Source organism: Salvelinus alpinus, chromosome 33 (genome assembly GCF_045679555.1).
Source record: "Salvelinus alpinus chromosome 33, SLU_Salpinus.1, whole genome shotgun sequence".
Lineage (NCBI taxonomy): Eukaryota > Metazoa > Chordata > Actinopteri > Salmoniformes > Salmonidae > Salvelinus > Salvelinus alpinus.
Window position 1 is genome coordinate 14,158,233 of NC_092118.1, and position 19,508 is coordinate 14,177,740.

The 19,508-nt window shown below is 44.2% G+C and overlaps 1 pseudogene; it reads right to left on the reverse strand.

Moving 5' to 3' along the window:
• Nucleotides 1-113: 113 nt before the first annotated feature.
• LOC139562859 (N-acetylgalactosamine-6-sulfatase-like) lies at nt 114-18,918 on the reverse strand (annotated as a pseudogene).
• Between the last annotated feature and the right edge of the window lie 590 nt (nt 18,919-19,508).

Below are 19,508 nucleotides of genomic sequence, written 5' to 3' on the forward strand. Positions count from 1 at the left end.
TATGACTTTGTGACTGTGGAAACAAGTGACGACCCATCGATTGACGCAGAAATCTTCAATCTGCCGCCCACTAGAAAACATCTGTCAAGAACATTTTGAAAAACAACGTGGCATAAAAATGAAACATTGTTTTATTCTAGTTAAAACAGCTTGTTGTTGTTGTTGCCCTATTTAAATGTCTTCCACAATAGTGCATAAGTAAGTAAAGAGAGAGAAAACATCTACAGAGATGGCATCATAAAAAAAGCAGTTGCAAATCAGCTTCATTCTATTAATAATCATATGGTACACAGACAGCATTCGTCCCATTGTTAATGTCCTTCATTCAAACCATATGTTGTTCTGTTTCAACATTACAAGTTAAAAACGAATAGAAATTCAAGTTGAATTCCTGAAAATTGCTCTTCATCAAGGCAGCATCTTCGCTGACATCCTCCCTCTTCCCAGGGTGGCGCTGAAACAGATAGCTAATGCGGCCAGTCACACTTCCACGGCTGTGACTTGGGTGCTTTAAGGCATTTTCCTAACTTTTCACATCCTGGAGGTGCCTGTTCTGTCAATGAAAGAAACCACAGAAAACATTCTTACACATTCATTCACTTGAGCTGAACATTATTAAAATTATGTTCTCCAAGGAAACCACATGGGGGAGCTGCTGCTACACTAGTGATACACAGATCTCAGAATCATGGACAAACTGCTTCAGCAATGAGCATACAAAGCAATGTTCCTTTTTAGCTGTTTTGTAAAAACGAAAACCAATGAGACAGACACTCCCTATTTTTTACAAAAGCAGCTAAAACCCACAGGAACAGTTGCTGAGACAAAAGGTCCAAGAATCACACTGCTGTGTTTTTCCACAAATAACAATAAGATAGTCTATTATTTTACGAACAAAGGGAAAGAAAATAGCTCTGGTAAACAAATCTGAAATTGTGCCCACATAGTTTACTGAAAGCATTCAGCATTATAAAAAGATAAAGGAAATGAGAAAATGCGTCCCTACAGCAAGATCTTAATCAATTTATTTTCTAAAATAATTTTCTTTGTGAAAGAACACACAAGTCAGAGATGTTAACACTGGAAACAAAAGCCACAGAACAATACTATGAAACAAAATGTATTATATCAAACAAGTTAAAGGAGGCTACATGGGAAATGGACATTCTGTGTAGTATTGATCTTACCATGACAGCCATGTCACACATATTGAGCTGGGGCACACCTGGTACCAAACCCTTCTTATGCTTCTCCACCACTGCTGTGATCCGACTCAGTACATCCCAGTACTCCTTAGTCACAACACTGCAGAGAAACACACAGACGTAAGTAGTTGTGCAAAACACTCACCACACATACAAACATACCATTCAGTCAATATTGGCATGTGGTCACACCATCCAGAATAACAACAGCACAGTAAAGGCATACGGCTACATCTTGTATTCACACACTAACACAGACTCACCTAAAATGTCTGAACAGATGCATGAGGCTCTCCAATCAGAGCTTGGTCAAGGACAAACACTCAGGTTTTCACCTTCTCCCACACACAAACAACACACCACACACACAACACACCAATGGCGTGGTTATACAATTTAACATAGAGAATAGATGTCAGTCACAGCACATAGACAGATGACAGAAGGTCACTGCTCACACAAATGCACATTCACACACAAACAAAGCAGGCCTACAATATAGATCAGTGTAAAACAATCTCTGAATGATTAGTAAAACATTTTTCATAAATCAGTTTCATAAATCTGCAGCTGTCTTCCAAGTGCTGTACAGCCTAAAATGACTATCTATTATCATTGTATGACACCTGCCTGCCTTTAAACAACTGATATAATCCATAGCGAATGTACACACTAATGACTGAAACAGTTTAAACCCGACAAGCTTAACTCATACGAGAGCCTATTGACAGCATGTGCACACACACACACACACACACACACACACACACACACACACACACACACACACACACACACACACACACACACACACACACACACACACACACACACACACACACACACACACACACACACACACACACACACACACACACACACACACACACACAGCCCCTTTGGGGAGCCCTCTCAGCAGGATTGGCCATGTTCCCCATCCCCTGTCTCTCAATTATTCTTGTTGGACACGGCCGAGCACCTCTGTGCATTATTATATTCAGTGTGTAAAACGCAGAGGCCCTGAAGTGTTTCAAAGGAACACTGCTCTGTCTGCTCTCAATAGGACCTGTAGGGTTAATGGGCTCTCTGTGTTTGGGGGGAGTGGGCGGTTGGTGGCGCGACACGTGGATAGACAAATATCACCAGTGCAATTACACCCATAATACAGTCGCAAGCAGCACCTGTGCCAGCTCCCCCCCCCCCCCCCCTGCCCCTCCCCAAAGCCAGCTCTCTGATTGGCCCCTGGGGAGGGTGTGCGTGAGGTGAAGTGTCAATTAGTGTAATAACCCCAGGCCCTGTCCGGCTCACACCGCCTATCCCCTCCAACTCCACACCTACTCCCTTCCACCTCCCCTCCTCCTTCTCCCCTCCTCCTCACCTCCACCCCTCCACCTCCTCTCAACCTCCCAGAGGGCAGTGGGGCTTCTGACACACAATAGCACCTGCTCCCCTATTCCTCAGCCATGTGCTACTCCTATATTCACACCCTCTGCTCTCCCAGCATCACTACTCTACTGCCCCAGTGTTCCCCACTACAACTCATCCTTTAGGTCCTTAACAAGGCCATGGCGGTCTAAACTTACCATCTGCTCTCCGCCTTGGCTTGGTGGTTATTTCTTATGGTTGCGTGGTGACGCAATACTGTGCAATGACCTAGAATCACAACATACCATGGCCTTGATCATATCTTTAATGAGTAAAGGTTTCTATAGAAACAAGTGTTTCATTTCAGATTAAATTTGACTATGTATGTATTTGAAATCACAAATTCCGCTTCATGGACCGAAGACAATATCTTGATCAAAATGATGGAGATTTCATTACCATCCTATCTGTTCTCTGCTCTGTATTGATCACTGTGATTCGTTTTCAGATAACTTCTGAAGCTGCTTTATCGCACTAAATATTAGAACCATACATCAGAGCCAGACCAAACACAGTGTGCAACACAGGCGGCTGGTGGCACCTTATTTGGGGAGGAAAGGCTAATAGTAATGGCTGGAACGGAATCATATCAAACTCATCAAACACATGGTGGTTTCCATGTATTTGACAACATTCCATTAACTCCATTCCAGCCATTATTATGAGCCGTCCTCCTCTCAGCAGCTTTGTGTGGTGTGCAAAGTGTACACTCAGCCCTTTTTGTGTCAACAGACTATTCTTTGTCCATGCATTGAGCACCCTAACCCTAAAAATATATAGATAAAAACATATTTATTTCTCTCCTCCCTCTCCACAAATAAACAAAGAAAACTCCAGTCAGCACAGCCTCATTATCATTACTATAACCCTTAGCCCACTGGTGTTAAAGCAAAAACTGGAATAATAATAACACTGCATGCAAATGAACTCTTTTGATTTATAATGCATGACACCCAGGGGGAAGGCGGCATTGCTCAGGTGTGTCACCACACTCTGATTAGTGATTCATAACCCCACTGGTAGAGCGAACACACACACACACACACGCACGCACACAGCAGCAGGCATCAAGCAGAGGGAATTGAAGAGACAATCAAATACCTCTGCCCTTTCTCCTCCTCCTGTGGAAATTGAGCAAATCGGTGAAGACTATTGATTGGGGGCTGAAGTGCTAGTCGGCAGCAGATGAGGCCAGAGTGTGCAGGGCTGCCCGCTACATTAGCTCGAGGCTGGCTGGGACTTAAGTGCTCAGCACAGGGTGACGAGGGCCCAGGGGAAGTGAGCCGGAGCAGCAGGAGGCAGAACTAAGTCCAGTCCCACTGGGACACAGGCAGGGAGAACTGGGCTGTCTTACTATACACTGGACCCAGTCAGCCACACCTTCCCACTGATCTACTAACCACAGGAGGAGTCATCTACCACACCAATAGAAGAGGACCAATAAGAACAATTTAATGTGCTCATGTACAGTCTGAAAAAGCTTAACCGTAAATTCACTGACAATCGGAATAAATGTTTTGTCTAAATCTCACAGTGGTAGAATGCTGATCTCTGTGTGCTTGTGATTATCTCATTTGATATACAATAACAAGACAAAGACAAAATATGAAATATCCTAACTCAGATATGAATGGAAAAGCATCTTCTGTATTCATGCAGCAGGTCTCTAGTGAGTGTGTCCATGTATCCTAAGAGGCTGGGACAGTGGAGCGACTGCCTGGGCAGCGTGTGTTACTGCTGTAGTATCAGCCTGCCACACAACTGAAGGTATGTGTGCAGACAGGCCCTACATCATCTTAAGTGGCTCTTTAGGTGCAGACAGAGATTAATGACGGCCAGCCGGTCCAGCTGGGTGCCCAAGGAGCACATGGCCAGCAGCCTGCCTGACACACAGACAGGAGAGAGGGAAACAGAGAGAGGGAGGAGATGGGAGGGATGGCAGTGGGGTGGATGGTGGCTGGGTGTCATTACTGGGGCTGGAGAGATGGGGCTGGAATATTGTGACCTCACGGTCCACCCCAATGACCCCCACCCACTTGGAGAGGGGAGAGGAGACACAGGGTCCTCTCTCCAGGTACCAAACCAGCTCCTCCTCTCCATAAGTCTGGGACACGGCCAAATAAACGCTCCAACCCATTCAACACAACACTGCTATAGATTTCTCTGTTTTTAATTATTCGGATTGAATGGAAGAGAGCAGAGATGAGATGGGCTGATCAAAAACAACATGAATGTTTAATTATTCCATCTCCCTTCAAGTGAGAAAAGGAGTACGGGGAGATTAAGAGAGGAGAGAGTGATAAAGTGAGAGAGGAAGAAAGAGAGAGAGAGAGACGTATAGAGAGATGGTGAGGGAGGGAGCCAGCCAGAGGGTGTGAAACAGCATGGGGGACAGGAGCTAATCCGACTGAAGAAAACATTAAGGAGAATGAAGACAGATCAGAGAGAAAGCTAGATAATAGGAAATTGTATTCCCTCATCAAATCATTATGGAAACTATATGAATGTATGTCACGCTTTTGTTCATCTCTGAGTGTCTTTTTAACCAATAAAAAAGTGAAAGAAAAAATGAATTTAAAAAAATGTATATAAAATATAACATATGTATTTAACATTTATTTAACTAGGAAAGTCAGTTAAGAACATATTCTTATTTACAATGACGGCCTACCGGGGAACAGTGGGTTAACTGCCTTGTTCGGGGGCAGAATGACAGATTTTTACCTTGTCAGCTCGGGGATTCGATCCAGCAACCATTCGGTTACTGGCCCAACGCTCTAACCACTAGGCTCCCTGCTGCCGAATAATGGTTCTTTTGTACAATTAAGGCCATTTTTGTCCACATTTTTACACCATCACAATTACATTTAATGTATAGAGAAAAATTAAAAGGTATTCTAAATAAAACACCCAACTGTTTTTTACACCACTAAGGGGTCATGTTCGAAGGCACACAAAAGTCCATTAAACAGCACTCCCTCTCCATTTATATGAGAACAATTTGTCTTGCAATTTTAACTTCTAGCAGTGGGTCTGAGGCAAGACAGCGAGCTTTAAAGAGCTATTTGCAATCACAAAGAATAGTGTTTAATCAGCCAGTCTGGGGCTGCAAAGATCAATCTTCAGTCCTCACCGCGCCTCTTTCCCACAACTGGATCAGTATTGATCTCATAGATTCTGTCCACCAACATCCCACAACCCCCCCCCCCCCCCTCCTCCTCTCTTGTCTTGTCTTATTTAACCAGAGGCCTGCTGTTTGTTGAGCTGTGTGGAGATTGGCTGACCAACCCTAAGCCCTGTCTATATTTCCCTTGCCTTTCACTTTACGTTCAGTACAATCTAACAGTACACCAGGGAATCTTTGTTTGTTTTAGTGAGCACTCACCTGATAGGGTATTTCTCCCCGGGGTCCCGCCCCAGGTGGAAGATGAGTGGCTGCATTGTGTGTTCCTGTTGGGTGTGGGTGGTCACGCCTGCCACCTCTTGGCCTGGACAGAAGTGAATGCCCTGTTAGAGTAGACACACATACACACAATTGATCTTTAGCTTCTAACGCCCACTTCACAGAGGACAATGGAGACTGTTGTGGTAACAGATAACCTATTTCAACTGACCCTGAGAAACTGCCCTTGAAAAGAAAATTCAATTAAAAAGACTGTCAATGATGTCCACCTACAGACCGACACTCTCACTGCACACCTGACCCTGATGCCGTCTCTCTGTTTGAAGATATGGAGGAATCTGTCCAAGGGAGCAGAGTGTAGATGTGTATAGTACATGGTGTATACTGTGTGTGACTATATCTGTTTGGTATATAGTATCATGTCTTCCTCACCTCAAACCTGTCAACCTATTCTCTCTGCCCTGGGGTTACGGTATGCCTGTGGCTGTTACCTATGTGGCTACTCTATCTGCCAGTCAGAATGTGGGGCCATGGCCTGTACGATTGTCATGCCGACCCCCAAAAGTGTGCAGGCTTGCTCCCCTATACCTTCCTCCCCTCCACCCCTCCTCTGGGGTAGCAGCCTGGCTCTGACAGAGGCTGATTGAGTCACAGCCCCCTCCAGACCCCCTGGGGATACCTCTCAGGTGCCCTTGTGAGCAACACAACTAATATTGAGAGAGCACTCATCTGTAAGGCACTCTACCTACCCCCCTCTGGGACCACAAGCAGTCACGCTCAAAGGAGCACAGGCACGAGCGCACACACCTCACCTCAGTACACTGCATAGCCCACTATGATTCAGACTTGCCCACATTCTCTGTGCTTTGGTCTTTGAAATGTAAAAGAGCCTAAATCCCTCTGGACTGTGAGAAAGCCCTTTTAATCTGTATCCAAGAAGAAGACACAGCAGAACTCCATATCTCCCATGGTATTAAGAATATAGCAGATCATAAAGCAATGTTCTTTTAAAGATGGAGTAAAGTAGCCAACATTATAAGAAGAATCAAGGGACATAACATGGAATGCAAAAGTAGAATTTTGGTTTCATATTTTCCTCAAAGAAAAAGATTATATAAAGAGTCATATTAAACGTATGCTACCCATCAAAGACAAGGTCGAGCAGATAACATCAGATACAGACCGTTCCCATTCCCAACACAATATAATACCTCACACCATTACCACACCATCAAACAAGAGCTTCTGATGAAAACCACTTAACCCTGTGAAATGTCTAATTTTGCACATCACTGAATCTCCTGGATTTCACCAGAAAAAGCACAGTAGAGCTCATGGCTATTAAGCCATGATTGAATTTCAAGTTGAGAAAAGACACACCATCCTTGTTTTATTTTAAATGTAACATAAACAGTAAATACAAAACATTACTTACAACTGGTAAGAAAATAGTAAGCTTGAATGATGGATCAACATTTCAGCACAATATTCAGACCCATTTAAAACCGCTTGAAATAAAGAGTGTTTTTTCTGTGTGATGGATGCTCGGGTGAGATGTGAGGGTCAAGCGTCATTGTAAAGCTCTGAATGCCTGCTGCCCATTCTGGTGAAGAACCGACACATTAACTCTCAGAGTCACAGCTTTGGAGACCCAGAGCCTCCCCTTCAAACCATCCTTTGCTCGCAGACACACACATTCACAAACACGCTCACGCACACCAATCGATAGGCAACACACAGGCAATCAGACGCCATTATTTGTGAAGTTCCACTCCAGTTCACATGAGCTGATAAAGGAGGCTGCTATTGATTCAGCGGCCCTCTAGGAGAGAGCAATTTAAGCAACCGATGGGGCATAATGCAAACTTGCACGTTTGAAACAGAGGTTTCTGAGGGAGAGGAGCAGGACACATTTTAAAGGGGGCCAAGAGGAGGAGAGAACACATTCTCACTCCTCAGGGCACAGGAGGGAGGAGTGGGATACTCAGCAGGAGGGGAGAACGCTCCACCAGAGACAGCCAGTGCTGATGAATGATAGTACTTTGGTGAAGTGGGGTGTCCTCATTAATATTCATTAGCCACTGATGTACACAACAGCCACTTGATGAGCTGTTTTCAAGATAACACTGACTACCAAATGTGTGTTTTTGGAGAGCACTGTGGATGGCTGGTTGAGGGTGTGGGGAAGAGAGAGAGATACAATGAGAGATAAACTACAGTCAGAGAGACAGCGAGAGAGAGAATGAGAGATAAACTACAGTCAGAGAGAAAGAGAGAGAGAGAGAGAATGAGAGATAAACTACAGTCAGAGAGAGAGAGAGACAATGAGAGATAAACTACAGTCAGAGAGAGAGAGACACAATGAGAGATAAACTACAGTCAGAGAGAGAGAGAGAGAGAGACAATGAGAGATAAACTACAGTCAGAGAGAGAGAGAGAGAGACAATGAGAGATAAACTACAGTCAGAGAGAGAGAGAGAGAGAGAGAGAGACAATGAGAGATAAACTACAGTCAGAGAGAGAGACAGACAATGAGAGATAAACTACAGTCAGAGAGAGAGACAATGAGAGATAAACTACAGTCAGAGAGACAGCGAGAGAGACAATGAGAGATAAACTACAGTCAGAGAGACAGCGAGAGACAATGAGAGATAAACTACAGTCAGAGAGACAGCGAGAGAGACAATGAGAGATAAACTACAGTCAGAGAGACAGCGAGAGACAATGAGAGAGACAATGAGAGATAAACTACAGTCGGAGAGAGAGAGAGAGAGAGAGAGAGAGACAAATGAGAGATAAACTACAGTCAGAGAGAGAGAGAGAGAGAGAGACAATGAGCGATAAACTACAGTCAGAGAGACAGCAAGAGAGCGAAATACACACTACAGTCACAGAGAGTGACTCACCTGGTTAAACTCCTCCCACGAGTTGCTCCACGTCCCTGACTGCCATCATCCCGCTGCCGCGGTAATAGTAGATGGGCCTGTTGGGTGTGAAATGGGATTGGTGACTGCTGGATTCCTGTGATAAGCAGCAGCCCTCTCTCAGCTCTCCCCCCCCCCCCCCCCCCGCTGCACTGCCTGGCCCTCCCTCGCCTCCCCTCCCAGGCTCGCGCCCCACCACCACGCTGCCATGGCTCATCCCATTATGTGCTTGGTGGAACACCTTATCCACCAGGGTGGTCCCTCTCCCTGGGCCCCAGCCAGCAGCCTCCCTACAGGGGGCACCGCCACCACCTCTCCCAGCTGCGAGTTCTAACCTGTTGATGAGTGTGTTGTTATGGAGGACAGGGCTGAGGTCCAGTCCATCTATGAGCCTGTCGTCTGGAACGCTGAGGCCAGCCACAGACAGACTGGTGCTGAACAGATCCACCACAGTCCCCAGCTGCTGGCTCACCTGGAGATGGGAGAAATAGTCCTGGTATTGAACCGTAACACACTGGAATTCAAACTCAGATAGAATCACATTGTTTAAGGGTGCTGACATGAAAGTTTAACAGCGATTGTTGTAGGAAGTTAGATAACTTGCATGGGCATCCATATGCACCAGAACAATGCACAAACTGATCAATTTAACTACAAATCTTAAAAACTTTGTTCCCAAATTTCAACACTTTATTTGCTTTAATCAATGAATATCCTGTCAAAATGCATGAGCGTCTCCTCCAAAGCTGCAGTGAGTGTCCATGTCAGGACCCTGAACAGCGAAACGCGGCAGCCTTGTGAAGCGCCGTGATCAGAGCAGGGCTAGGGAGCAGAGAGAACTTCTCCTCAGAGCACAGTGATTCACACTACTGGGAGGCTGTGATACACCAGCAGCCTGCAGAGACACCAAGGGATCCCTCTCCATGCATGAAACCCAACACGACAGCACAATGGCAAACAGCGTGCACGCGCCCCCTATGAAAGCCCACCATTACAGCGGATGGGGTGGAGTGGGGGTGGGGTGAGTCCTGATGATGCATTTCTTCAGTCTCCTCTATAATCTGCGCTCGCAGGTTTATTATAAACCTCACAAACGCCTCTGTAAGTTAGGAGAAAAAGGGGAGTGAGGAGAAAGAGAGAAGATGAGGCCCGGGCTAGCGCTAGCTGTTTTATCTCCCTTCCACAGTCCCTGTGAAGAGCTTTATTTTATTTATAAACTTTGAACTATTTTCAGATAAAATGCAATTTTTTTCACTGTCATCCTTGATCTTCCATTCCATTCTCTCCTGAGCAGCCCTTTGAGGGAGACGGCACGCTCACAATCAGATAGTGCTATCAGCCCAGAGCAGCTGCCCCGCCATGTGCCTCCATGCTCCTATCAGCTGCCTGCACACACACCACCAAAATGAATTCCTTTTTCTCCCGTAGCTACTGCACCAGCCAGAAAGGGCCCTGCAACACATTCCATTATCTGCACACACACACACACACACACACACACACACACACACACACACACACACACACACACACACACACACACACACACACACACACACACACACACACACACACACACACACACACACACACACACACACACACACACACACACACACACACACACACACACACACACACGGCATAAAAAAAGATAAATCAAAAAGAACAATTAATGAAGTTGACTACCAGGTAGCACAGGTAACCCTAAATCCTCCACCAAAAAATGCAAACCATTTAAAAAAAAATCTAAATAGTTGTAAGAGACCATTTCATTATCTCCCATTTATTTCCATTTACACTTTTCTCACCGTTCGGTACATTTCTTTCTGTATTTTCTCTTTTTGCCAGCCTTTTGTCTGTGCAGTTCTTGGTTAAACCCTGATGGTAGTTATCTGACGTGGCAGACCTGCTATCCCTGTCTAATGCACTCAGGCTCCGTGTCTCCCAGCTGATAAACACAACAAAAGGGATTGTGACGGTGGCAGCAGCAGCAGCAGCGTTTTAGGGGGAAAGCCACCCTTTCCCCCTCCATCCCAGCCAGCCAGCCTCATCCCAACGTGGCCCCTCAGTCACCGGGGGAATTTGAACCTGTGCCCGGCTCCCGCCGTCAACCTCATCTCTCTCATTCCACCACATCTCTCAAAACTCTCTCTGTCCCTCAATACTAACAACTAACACTTTCATTAGAGCTACAGTTGAAGTCGGAAGTTTACATACAGTTAGGTGGGAGTCATTAAAACTAGTTTTTCAACCACCCCACAAATCTCTTGTTAACAAACTATAGTTTTGGCAAGCTGGTTAGGACATCTACTTTGTGCATGACACAAGTAATTTTTCCAATAATTGTTTACAGACATATTATTTCACTAATTCACTGTATCACAATTCCAGTGGGTCAGAAGTTAACATACACTAAGTTGACTGTGCCTTTAAACAGCTTGGAAAATTCCAGAAAATTATGTCATGGCTTTAGAAGCTTCTGATAGGATAATTGACATAATTTGAGTCAATTGGAGGTGTACCTGTGGATGTATTTCAAGGCCTACTTTCAAACTCAGTGCCTCTTTGCTTGACATCATAGGAAAATCGAAAGAAATCAGCCAAGATCTCAGATATTTTTTTTGTAGACCTCTACAAGTCTGGTTCATCCTTGGGAGCAATTTCCAAATGCCTGAAGGTACCACGTTCATCTGTACAAACAATAGTACGCAAGTATATACACCATGGGACCAGGCAGCCATCATACCGCTCAGGAAGGAGATGCTTTCTGTCTCCTAGAGATGAACATACTTTGGTGCGAAAAGTGCAAATCAATCCCAGAACAACAGCAAAGGACCTTGTGAAGATTCTGGAGGAAACGGGTACAAAAGTATCTATATCCACAGTAAAACGAGTCCTATGTCGACATAACCTGAAAGGCCGCTCAGCGAGGAAGAAGCCAATGCTCCAAAACCGCCATAAAAAAAAAACAGACAACTGCACATGGGGACAAAGATCGTACTTTTTGGAGAAATGTCCTCTGGTCTGATGAAACAAAAATAGAACTGTTTGGCCATAATGACCATCGTTATGTTTGGAGGAAAAAGGGGGAGGCTTGCAAGCCGAAGAACACCATCCCAACCGTGAAGCAAGGGGGTGGCAGCATTATGTTGTGGGGGTGCCTTACTCCAGGAGGGACTGGTGGACTTCTCAAAATAGATGGCATCATGAGGCAGGAAAAGGATGTGGATATATTGAAGCAACATCTCAAGACATCAGTCAGGAAGTTAAAGCTTGGTCGCAAATGGGTCTTCCAAATGGACAATGACCCCAAGCATACTTCCAAAGTTGTGGCAAAATGGCTTAAGGATAAAAAGTCAAGGTATTGGAGTGGCCATCACAAAGCCCTGACCTCAAACCTATAGAAAATATGTTGGCAGAACTGAAAAAGCGTGTGCGAGCAAGGAGGTCTACAAACCTGACTCAGTTACACCAGCTCTGTCAGGAGGAATGGGCCAAAATTCACCCAACTTGTTGTGGGAAGCTTGTGGAAGGCTACCTGAAACGTTTGACCCAAGTTAAACAATTTAAAGGCAATGCTACCCAATACTAATTGAGTGTATGTAAACTTCTGACCCACTGGGAATGTGATGATAGAAATAAAAGCTGAAAGAAAGAAATCTCTCTACTATTTTTCTGACATTTCACATTCTTAAAATATAGTGGTGACCCTAACTGACCTAAAAACAGAGCATTTTTACCTGGATTAAATGTCAGGAATTGTGAAAAACTGAGTTTAAATGTATTTGGCTAAGGTGTATGTAAACTTCCGACTTCAACTGTATGTACAGTACAGTCACGATGACATGCTTGTTTTACCTACACACTGATTAACTTTTTTTGTTACTTTAATCTATCAAATCACTGTGCAGTAAGACTGGCGTTCACACAGATTGTAATGGAGTCTTCATCTTCTGTTGAATATTCTTGTAATGAGTGTGAGAATGTTAGAAGATAACTTTACCTAGCCTAACCTGAAACTGGACCAACCAAACCTAGCTGTAGTTTTTAATCTGAAACGATTTAAAGTAGGCTTTGTTAATGTTTGCTGGCCTCTGTACCAACAATCCGCCTAACAAAAGCGACGTGGCACGTGTGGCTGTTCATTATGTGCAGCATTTATGTTCAGGGCTTATGAAACTTTTCAATGTGCAGATGAACAGAGAGATTTCAGCGCCGCATAAAGCAACAGAGAGGGAAATCATATTTTTGGCCATCCGCAGCAGCAGCAGGGAGATGAAACAAAACCCAAACGACAAATCTGCTTTGTCATAGACTCAAAGAGGAGCTAGTCCCATGTATTCCTGCCCGATCCACAGACTAAAGCCACAGATGGCTTTCAGCAGGGTTCCCCAACTGGCGGCCCGCGGGCCAAAAGTATTATTATAAATTATACATTTGTAAAAAAGACTGTAAAAACCCCAACAAATCAGCTCCAAGTGATTAGAATTTTGGAAATCTGTTCCCAACTATTCCCACGCATAATAGAGAGATGTATGAGATCGTATACAAATGTAAGCGAGGTTTGGAATTGTTATCTTTTAGTCAAATATTATATCTGTTTGGGCTTCTTGCGATCAATTTGCCATCTACAAATTATTTGTGAATATGTTCCGGCCCCCTGACCATCCACTCAAGACAAAAACATCCCGCGGCTAAATCTAGTTGATGATCCCTGTTCTTCAGCATAACAGTGGTGCCTCATTCAAAATACTCCATTCTCAGAAGTGTTTCATCTGCAGTAATTTCTCTAGTTAACCCACCAGCAGGTGCTACAGACAAACATACACACAGAGGTTGAGCTGTTATGGCACTGTACCAGCACACCAAAGACCCTGCATACAAAACCCTCCCTACCTCCCTGGCACTGCCATCTTTTCCAGAACCATCCCTGTGGAGCACTGCACCGGGTGCACCCTTCCCTCTCTTCTCCCAACCACCCCTTTACTTCTCTTTTTTCCTGTCCTTTATCCTGTGCGCCTGGCATATTCAGATACAGAAGTCCTCATTACAGCTCAATCCAACCTCAGCAAACAGACAAACAGATTAGCCGCTTAACACGCTCCCAATCCCCCTCTTCCTCGCCACTCTGCAGCGCTATCAGGCCACAGCACACCCCTCAGATATGAGCCGGGGGCAGGGCTTACTTCAGCCTACAGACTACTTCCTCCGCTCGCTCCTCCAAAAATCCCTCTGCGCCACAGCCCCGTGTCACAGCTGCCCCTAATACAATTAAAAGTCATTTGCAAAACGCACAGGCTTAGCGGATCAGGGGGAAAGTCCTCCTCACAGGCTCACAGAGGAAGAAGACAGGAAAGGGGGGGGTTATGAAGATGAACCTTGCCACCTCAAAAAGTATTCGAAAAAAGTCCACACTTGCACACGCACACACACAGACACACACACGCGCGGACACCCACACACTCAAACCAAAAAAACGGTGTGTTTGCTTTTGCAATGCCAGCACCTAAGGAGAGTTGAGTTGTGATGATGTTGAGGACATTGATACACAATCGAAACAAAGAACTACAATGATATGAGAGAGACAATTACTGAAATGACTAATTGTAATTACTTTCTAATGTGGTACCTGCTTGAAAACCCAGCTGCTTACAAACAGATAGCACTACAGTGACTCACAGCTGTGTGTAAATACCAGGAGATGTTCTCCAACTCCAGACAAGTAGAACACCAAGAACATATATAGAACACCTGGAACCTGGAGATGTTCCGGACAGGTAGAACAGAGAGAAATAAATAGTTCTCACCGTGCCTTGCTGGGATGTGTCCAGGCCACCAGGTGACGGCAGGTTCCCTCATGCCCCCCTCAAACGTAGTTTCTTTTCCATAGAGAAACGGGCCGTTACTGCCACCTCAGGGGACAGAAACATCACTCACACGCTAAGCACCATGATAAAGAGATTACTAAAACATCTTACTTTATACACAACTGAAAGGAGCCCCAAACAAAGAAAATACCCACACATACTACTCATAGAGATAGAGTACATTACTCACATCTATCCATACAGGCATGTATACAAGAACTGTAAGAAAGCAGCATGGAATTGCATTTGTTGGTATCAGGGGATGAGTTGAGAGACTAAATCATGGCGTGCAGCTCTTACTTTGCTTGGGGCCGGACATCACTGCGGCCCCGTTGTCTGAGGTGAAGAACACAAAGTTGTCCTTTTCGATGCCCTAAGCACGCAGCCAGGACAGGATCTGTCCAACACCGTAGTCCAGCTCCATCACTGTACTGTACCTGCAGTACACGCACAAGCCATTCAAACTACAGTATCTCAGGAACTTCAAATGCCAAATCACCATAGAGACAGACAGGTCTGTGTAGGCACTAGGGCTAGGCAAAACCATCAACCAAGCTGCAATATCCTAGAAAACATGGAGGTAAATTAGGTATTTACTATCAAACATTTGGTATTTAGCAACAAGAGTTTTCACAAAAGAAAACATGGACTAAAAGCCTGTTGGAAAAAATAGAAAAATATTCCATCTCAGTGTGAGCCACCTATCCCAGGCACCTGGCTAACACTTTTCATCTCTGATCAATTTCTCTGTCAACAAAAACCTAATTTGGCATTCTGAAGAAATGCCTGCTTAGTGAGGCCTGAGTATTCACAGAGACTGAGAGGAATACTAAGTGACCTGCGCCCAGATGAGCAACACATCCCTTTACCCTCCCCACAACCACAGAGGGGCAAAGGGGTGTGAAAAATCTACATTTAATTGACAAATATCCTCAGAGCAAGAAACAGGTTTTTTCTTTCCTTCATTATTACAATATTTTTCTCATTCTCGATTTTGAATCTTCATGTTGATACCGTGAGTCTTTTTCCAAGCGGCATCTAATTCCGCTCACGTTTCCAGGTGTGATATGGGCAATAGATCACCTAGTAGAATACGCAGTGGCTCATGCTAATGACCTTCCCCACGCTGTAACACTGCTGCAGGCACAGCTCATCCACTTCACACATTCACAAAGCCCCTAAATCAATGGACTAACACCCAGAGATCTAAGCAGAGCTTTAAAACAACAAGACAGTTAGGTAAACATTATACAAAAACAGAAATACTGTACCGGGGTAGAAAATCATCAAGAGATATATACTAATTAGGTCCTATAATAGCCAGATCAACAAAGCCAACAATGATACAGGTACATGGTACATGATACATGATACAATGATACAATGATAACCAAGAGTGTGTCCAAACCCTCTGTTCTGGAAGAAACGCTCCGTGCTTTGTCAGCAACACATCACATGTCTCTGTGTAAGACTTTACAGTGTCAGTTTCTATATATGACATTATTATTGACATATTATGATTGTAGCTTCAAGTGTTGTGATTGTGGGTATATTAACCTTGTCGGAGTGGGCGCCCTGATTCTAGTTTGTGAGCTAGGCAGGCTACTGCCTGGGAAGGTCTCCCACTCAGAAGTAAGAGATGGGGAGGGGGGCGGGGGTAGGTTGACCTCAGGTCTCCCCACTGGAAGCCCGAGGTAGGGGGAGCGGGGGAATCTATCAAATAGCGCACATCTAACGTTGTACAGTACTAATTAGTAAATATCAGTCACACCACGAAATGCTACCAAATAAACCACAATTCATTCATAATACTGTGAATATATAGTTTCACAGACATATTGTTGAATTTTTTTCTGGTTTGTGTGTAATCGTTAAGAATAATATAAAACCAGTCTGCACACCACCAAGGTGAATTGGTTTAGTCTTGACTCTTGGTTGACAGTGTTGGGAGATGGGTAATGTAGTCTTGACTCTTGGTTGACAGTGTTGGGAGATGGGTAATGTATTGACGCTCGAGTGCCAAGTCAACAAGTTTGTTTCTATTTGTCTTTGTTACTTATTTTTTGATATTTATAAGTCTTATATATATTTTTATATTTATATAGTTTTAAATATTCTGATTATTTGTGTTGTTCCAAATGTCTGAATAAAAATTACAGTTAGTGCAGAATGGTGCTTGTTTTTTTGGAGGGCGGGGGGGGCTGAAGTGGGGGTTCGCCCAGAGGGCCATACAAGCTAGAACAGCCACTGCTGTTGATAGTGATTGACGCTAGACTGGAGGTACAAAGACCGAGGACATTGATTGTTATGATATTCTGTGACAGTGTGCGATTCTGTAGCAGTTGATGTTGTGACTTCCTATATGCCTCTCAGCAGGTGTGTACAGAACATTGGTGCTGTGAGATTAGAATATAAGGGCCTGCTTAGAAAAGCCTAGATAGACATTTTCTCTGCTTTTGTGTTGGTGGTGTCTCCCTGTTGTAACTTGTAATTAAACTGGATTGGTTTTGATTGACTTCATCAATGACTGCTCTCCTTTTTGTTCACCTGGAAATTCCTATTACAAGAAGTATGTGTAAGGAAGAACTGGGACGGACATCTGCCACTCAATCACTTACCTCCAAGTAGATTTGTGTAATGTAAGATTCTCCAATTTTCTTATCGATCCCAAACTCCTCATAGTATCTGGAAAACAAACGTAGTTCATTAGTTTCCATGTCATCTACATAAGTACAATAGTTATTAGTTATAAATAGGACTCATACACAACACTCACACCGTGGCTATTTAATAAACAATTTGTTTTATTCCAAAAACCCAGCAGCAGACTTTGAAAAGCCCGTCCTCCCAGGCTGTGATTAGAGGGGAGTTTAGAGAAGCAGATTTGAGAAGTCTCTGAAGAGCAGGGGAACTGTTATGAGATAGTACTGAAGCGTGGAACGGTAGACGCAGCAGCGCCCGCCGTCTCTCTCATGCTCGGGCTGTTCCAGGTGTCCTCACACACCGCCAACGCAACCTGCCGTCTCCTGGGTGCGTGTGTGTGCGTCTGTCCAGGCTCAGGTACGCTATGCTGATTAAACCCACGGCTAAGCGCAGAAAGCGCCCGCCTGCTAGCGCCAATGACCCTGAATACACATATGGCTGTTTTGGGGAAAACAAATGGGCGGAAAATGGAATACACAAGCGCAGCTGGTACAGAGAAGAGGAGTAAAAAAAAGTATCCTCATTCAGAGGAGCAACCAGCCGAGCCAAACACTGAAAGAGTCCGGGAGAGAGGATTTTTATGTTTTCTGTTCTGTGTGAGTGAGTGAGAGTAGGAGTGTGTGCGGGGTGTGTGTGTGTGTGTGTATACCTTCCCACCATCTGAGAGTTGTTGTAGACCGGGACATTAGGCCTGTCGCTGCTGTTGTAGGGCCCGAAGTGGCAGTTTGGAGCACCAAACCATTCATCAAAACCATGCTCCAGAGGTAGGTGATGAGCTCTGTGACCAAGATGCCTTAGGCCAGGAAAAAAAGATGGGGGAAGGAGAAACACAGAATTAGAATTGTCACTATTGTTACCACTTCAAATGAGATAAAAATGAATGGTGCCCACCACTTGCCGATGATCTTGTTGACGTAACCCTTCTTCTTCAGTACCTGTGGTAATAGAATTTTATCCTTTGAGATCCCTCCTACTATCTCCTGGGGTGTGTAGGCTGCAAAGGTCAGGGGTTACATTCATTTGTGGGGAAAAGCAGCAAGGAAAATATAACTCAAAAGAGAGACAGAGTGAGAGCTCACCATTCCTGGCATGGGCATTGGTGGTATAGAATCTATTTCTAACTGGTAATCGTCCTGTCAGAAGTGAAGCTCTGGCTGAGGAGTAATAGGATAAGAGACATCAACATCATGTTTTGATAAACAATTTAAATGATCAGCTGAATGCGTAGTTAAAGTGGGAGAGGCTGCATGTGATTTTACATAAAGTTCCACAGTATATAACTAGTCAGATCCGGGTTAAGCGAGCATTTTGTCAAGAAGCAGTGCGGCTTGGCGAGGTCGTGTTTCAGAGGACACACGGCCCTCGACCTTAGCCTCTCCCGAGTCCATACGTGAGTTGCAGCGATGGGACAAGACTGTAACAACCAATTGGATATCACGGAATCAGGGGGGAAAAAAGGGGATAGAAAATGAATAAATAATAATGATTAAAAATAAATTAAAAAAGACTAATAAAAGAAAAGTGTGTGCAAAGCTGTCATCAAGGCAAAGGGTGGCTATTTTGAAGAATCAAAAATCTCAGACATATTTTGATTCATTTAATACTTTTTTGGTTACTACATGATTCTATATGTGTTATTTCATAGTTTTAATGTCTTCACTATTATTCTACAATGTAGAAAATAGTAAAAATTAAGAAAAACCCTTAAATGAGTAGGTGTGTCCAAACATTTGACTGGTACAGTATGTATGAACCGAGTTGAGCTTTGCATTTGGGTCAGGCTATATTTTCAAATACAAATATATATATATATATGGGAGCTCACCCTGGATATTGTGATTAAGCCACGTACCATTTCAGTATGATTACATTTCTAATTAACATTCAGTGGCTGAATCCTCTAATACCCTCTCCGTGGCGTTAATACAAATAGCCAGGTATGATGCACTTGGTTTCCTTCAGGCACTCACATCACACA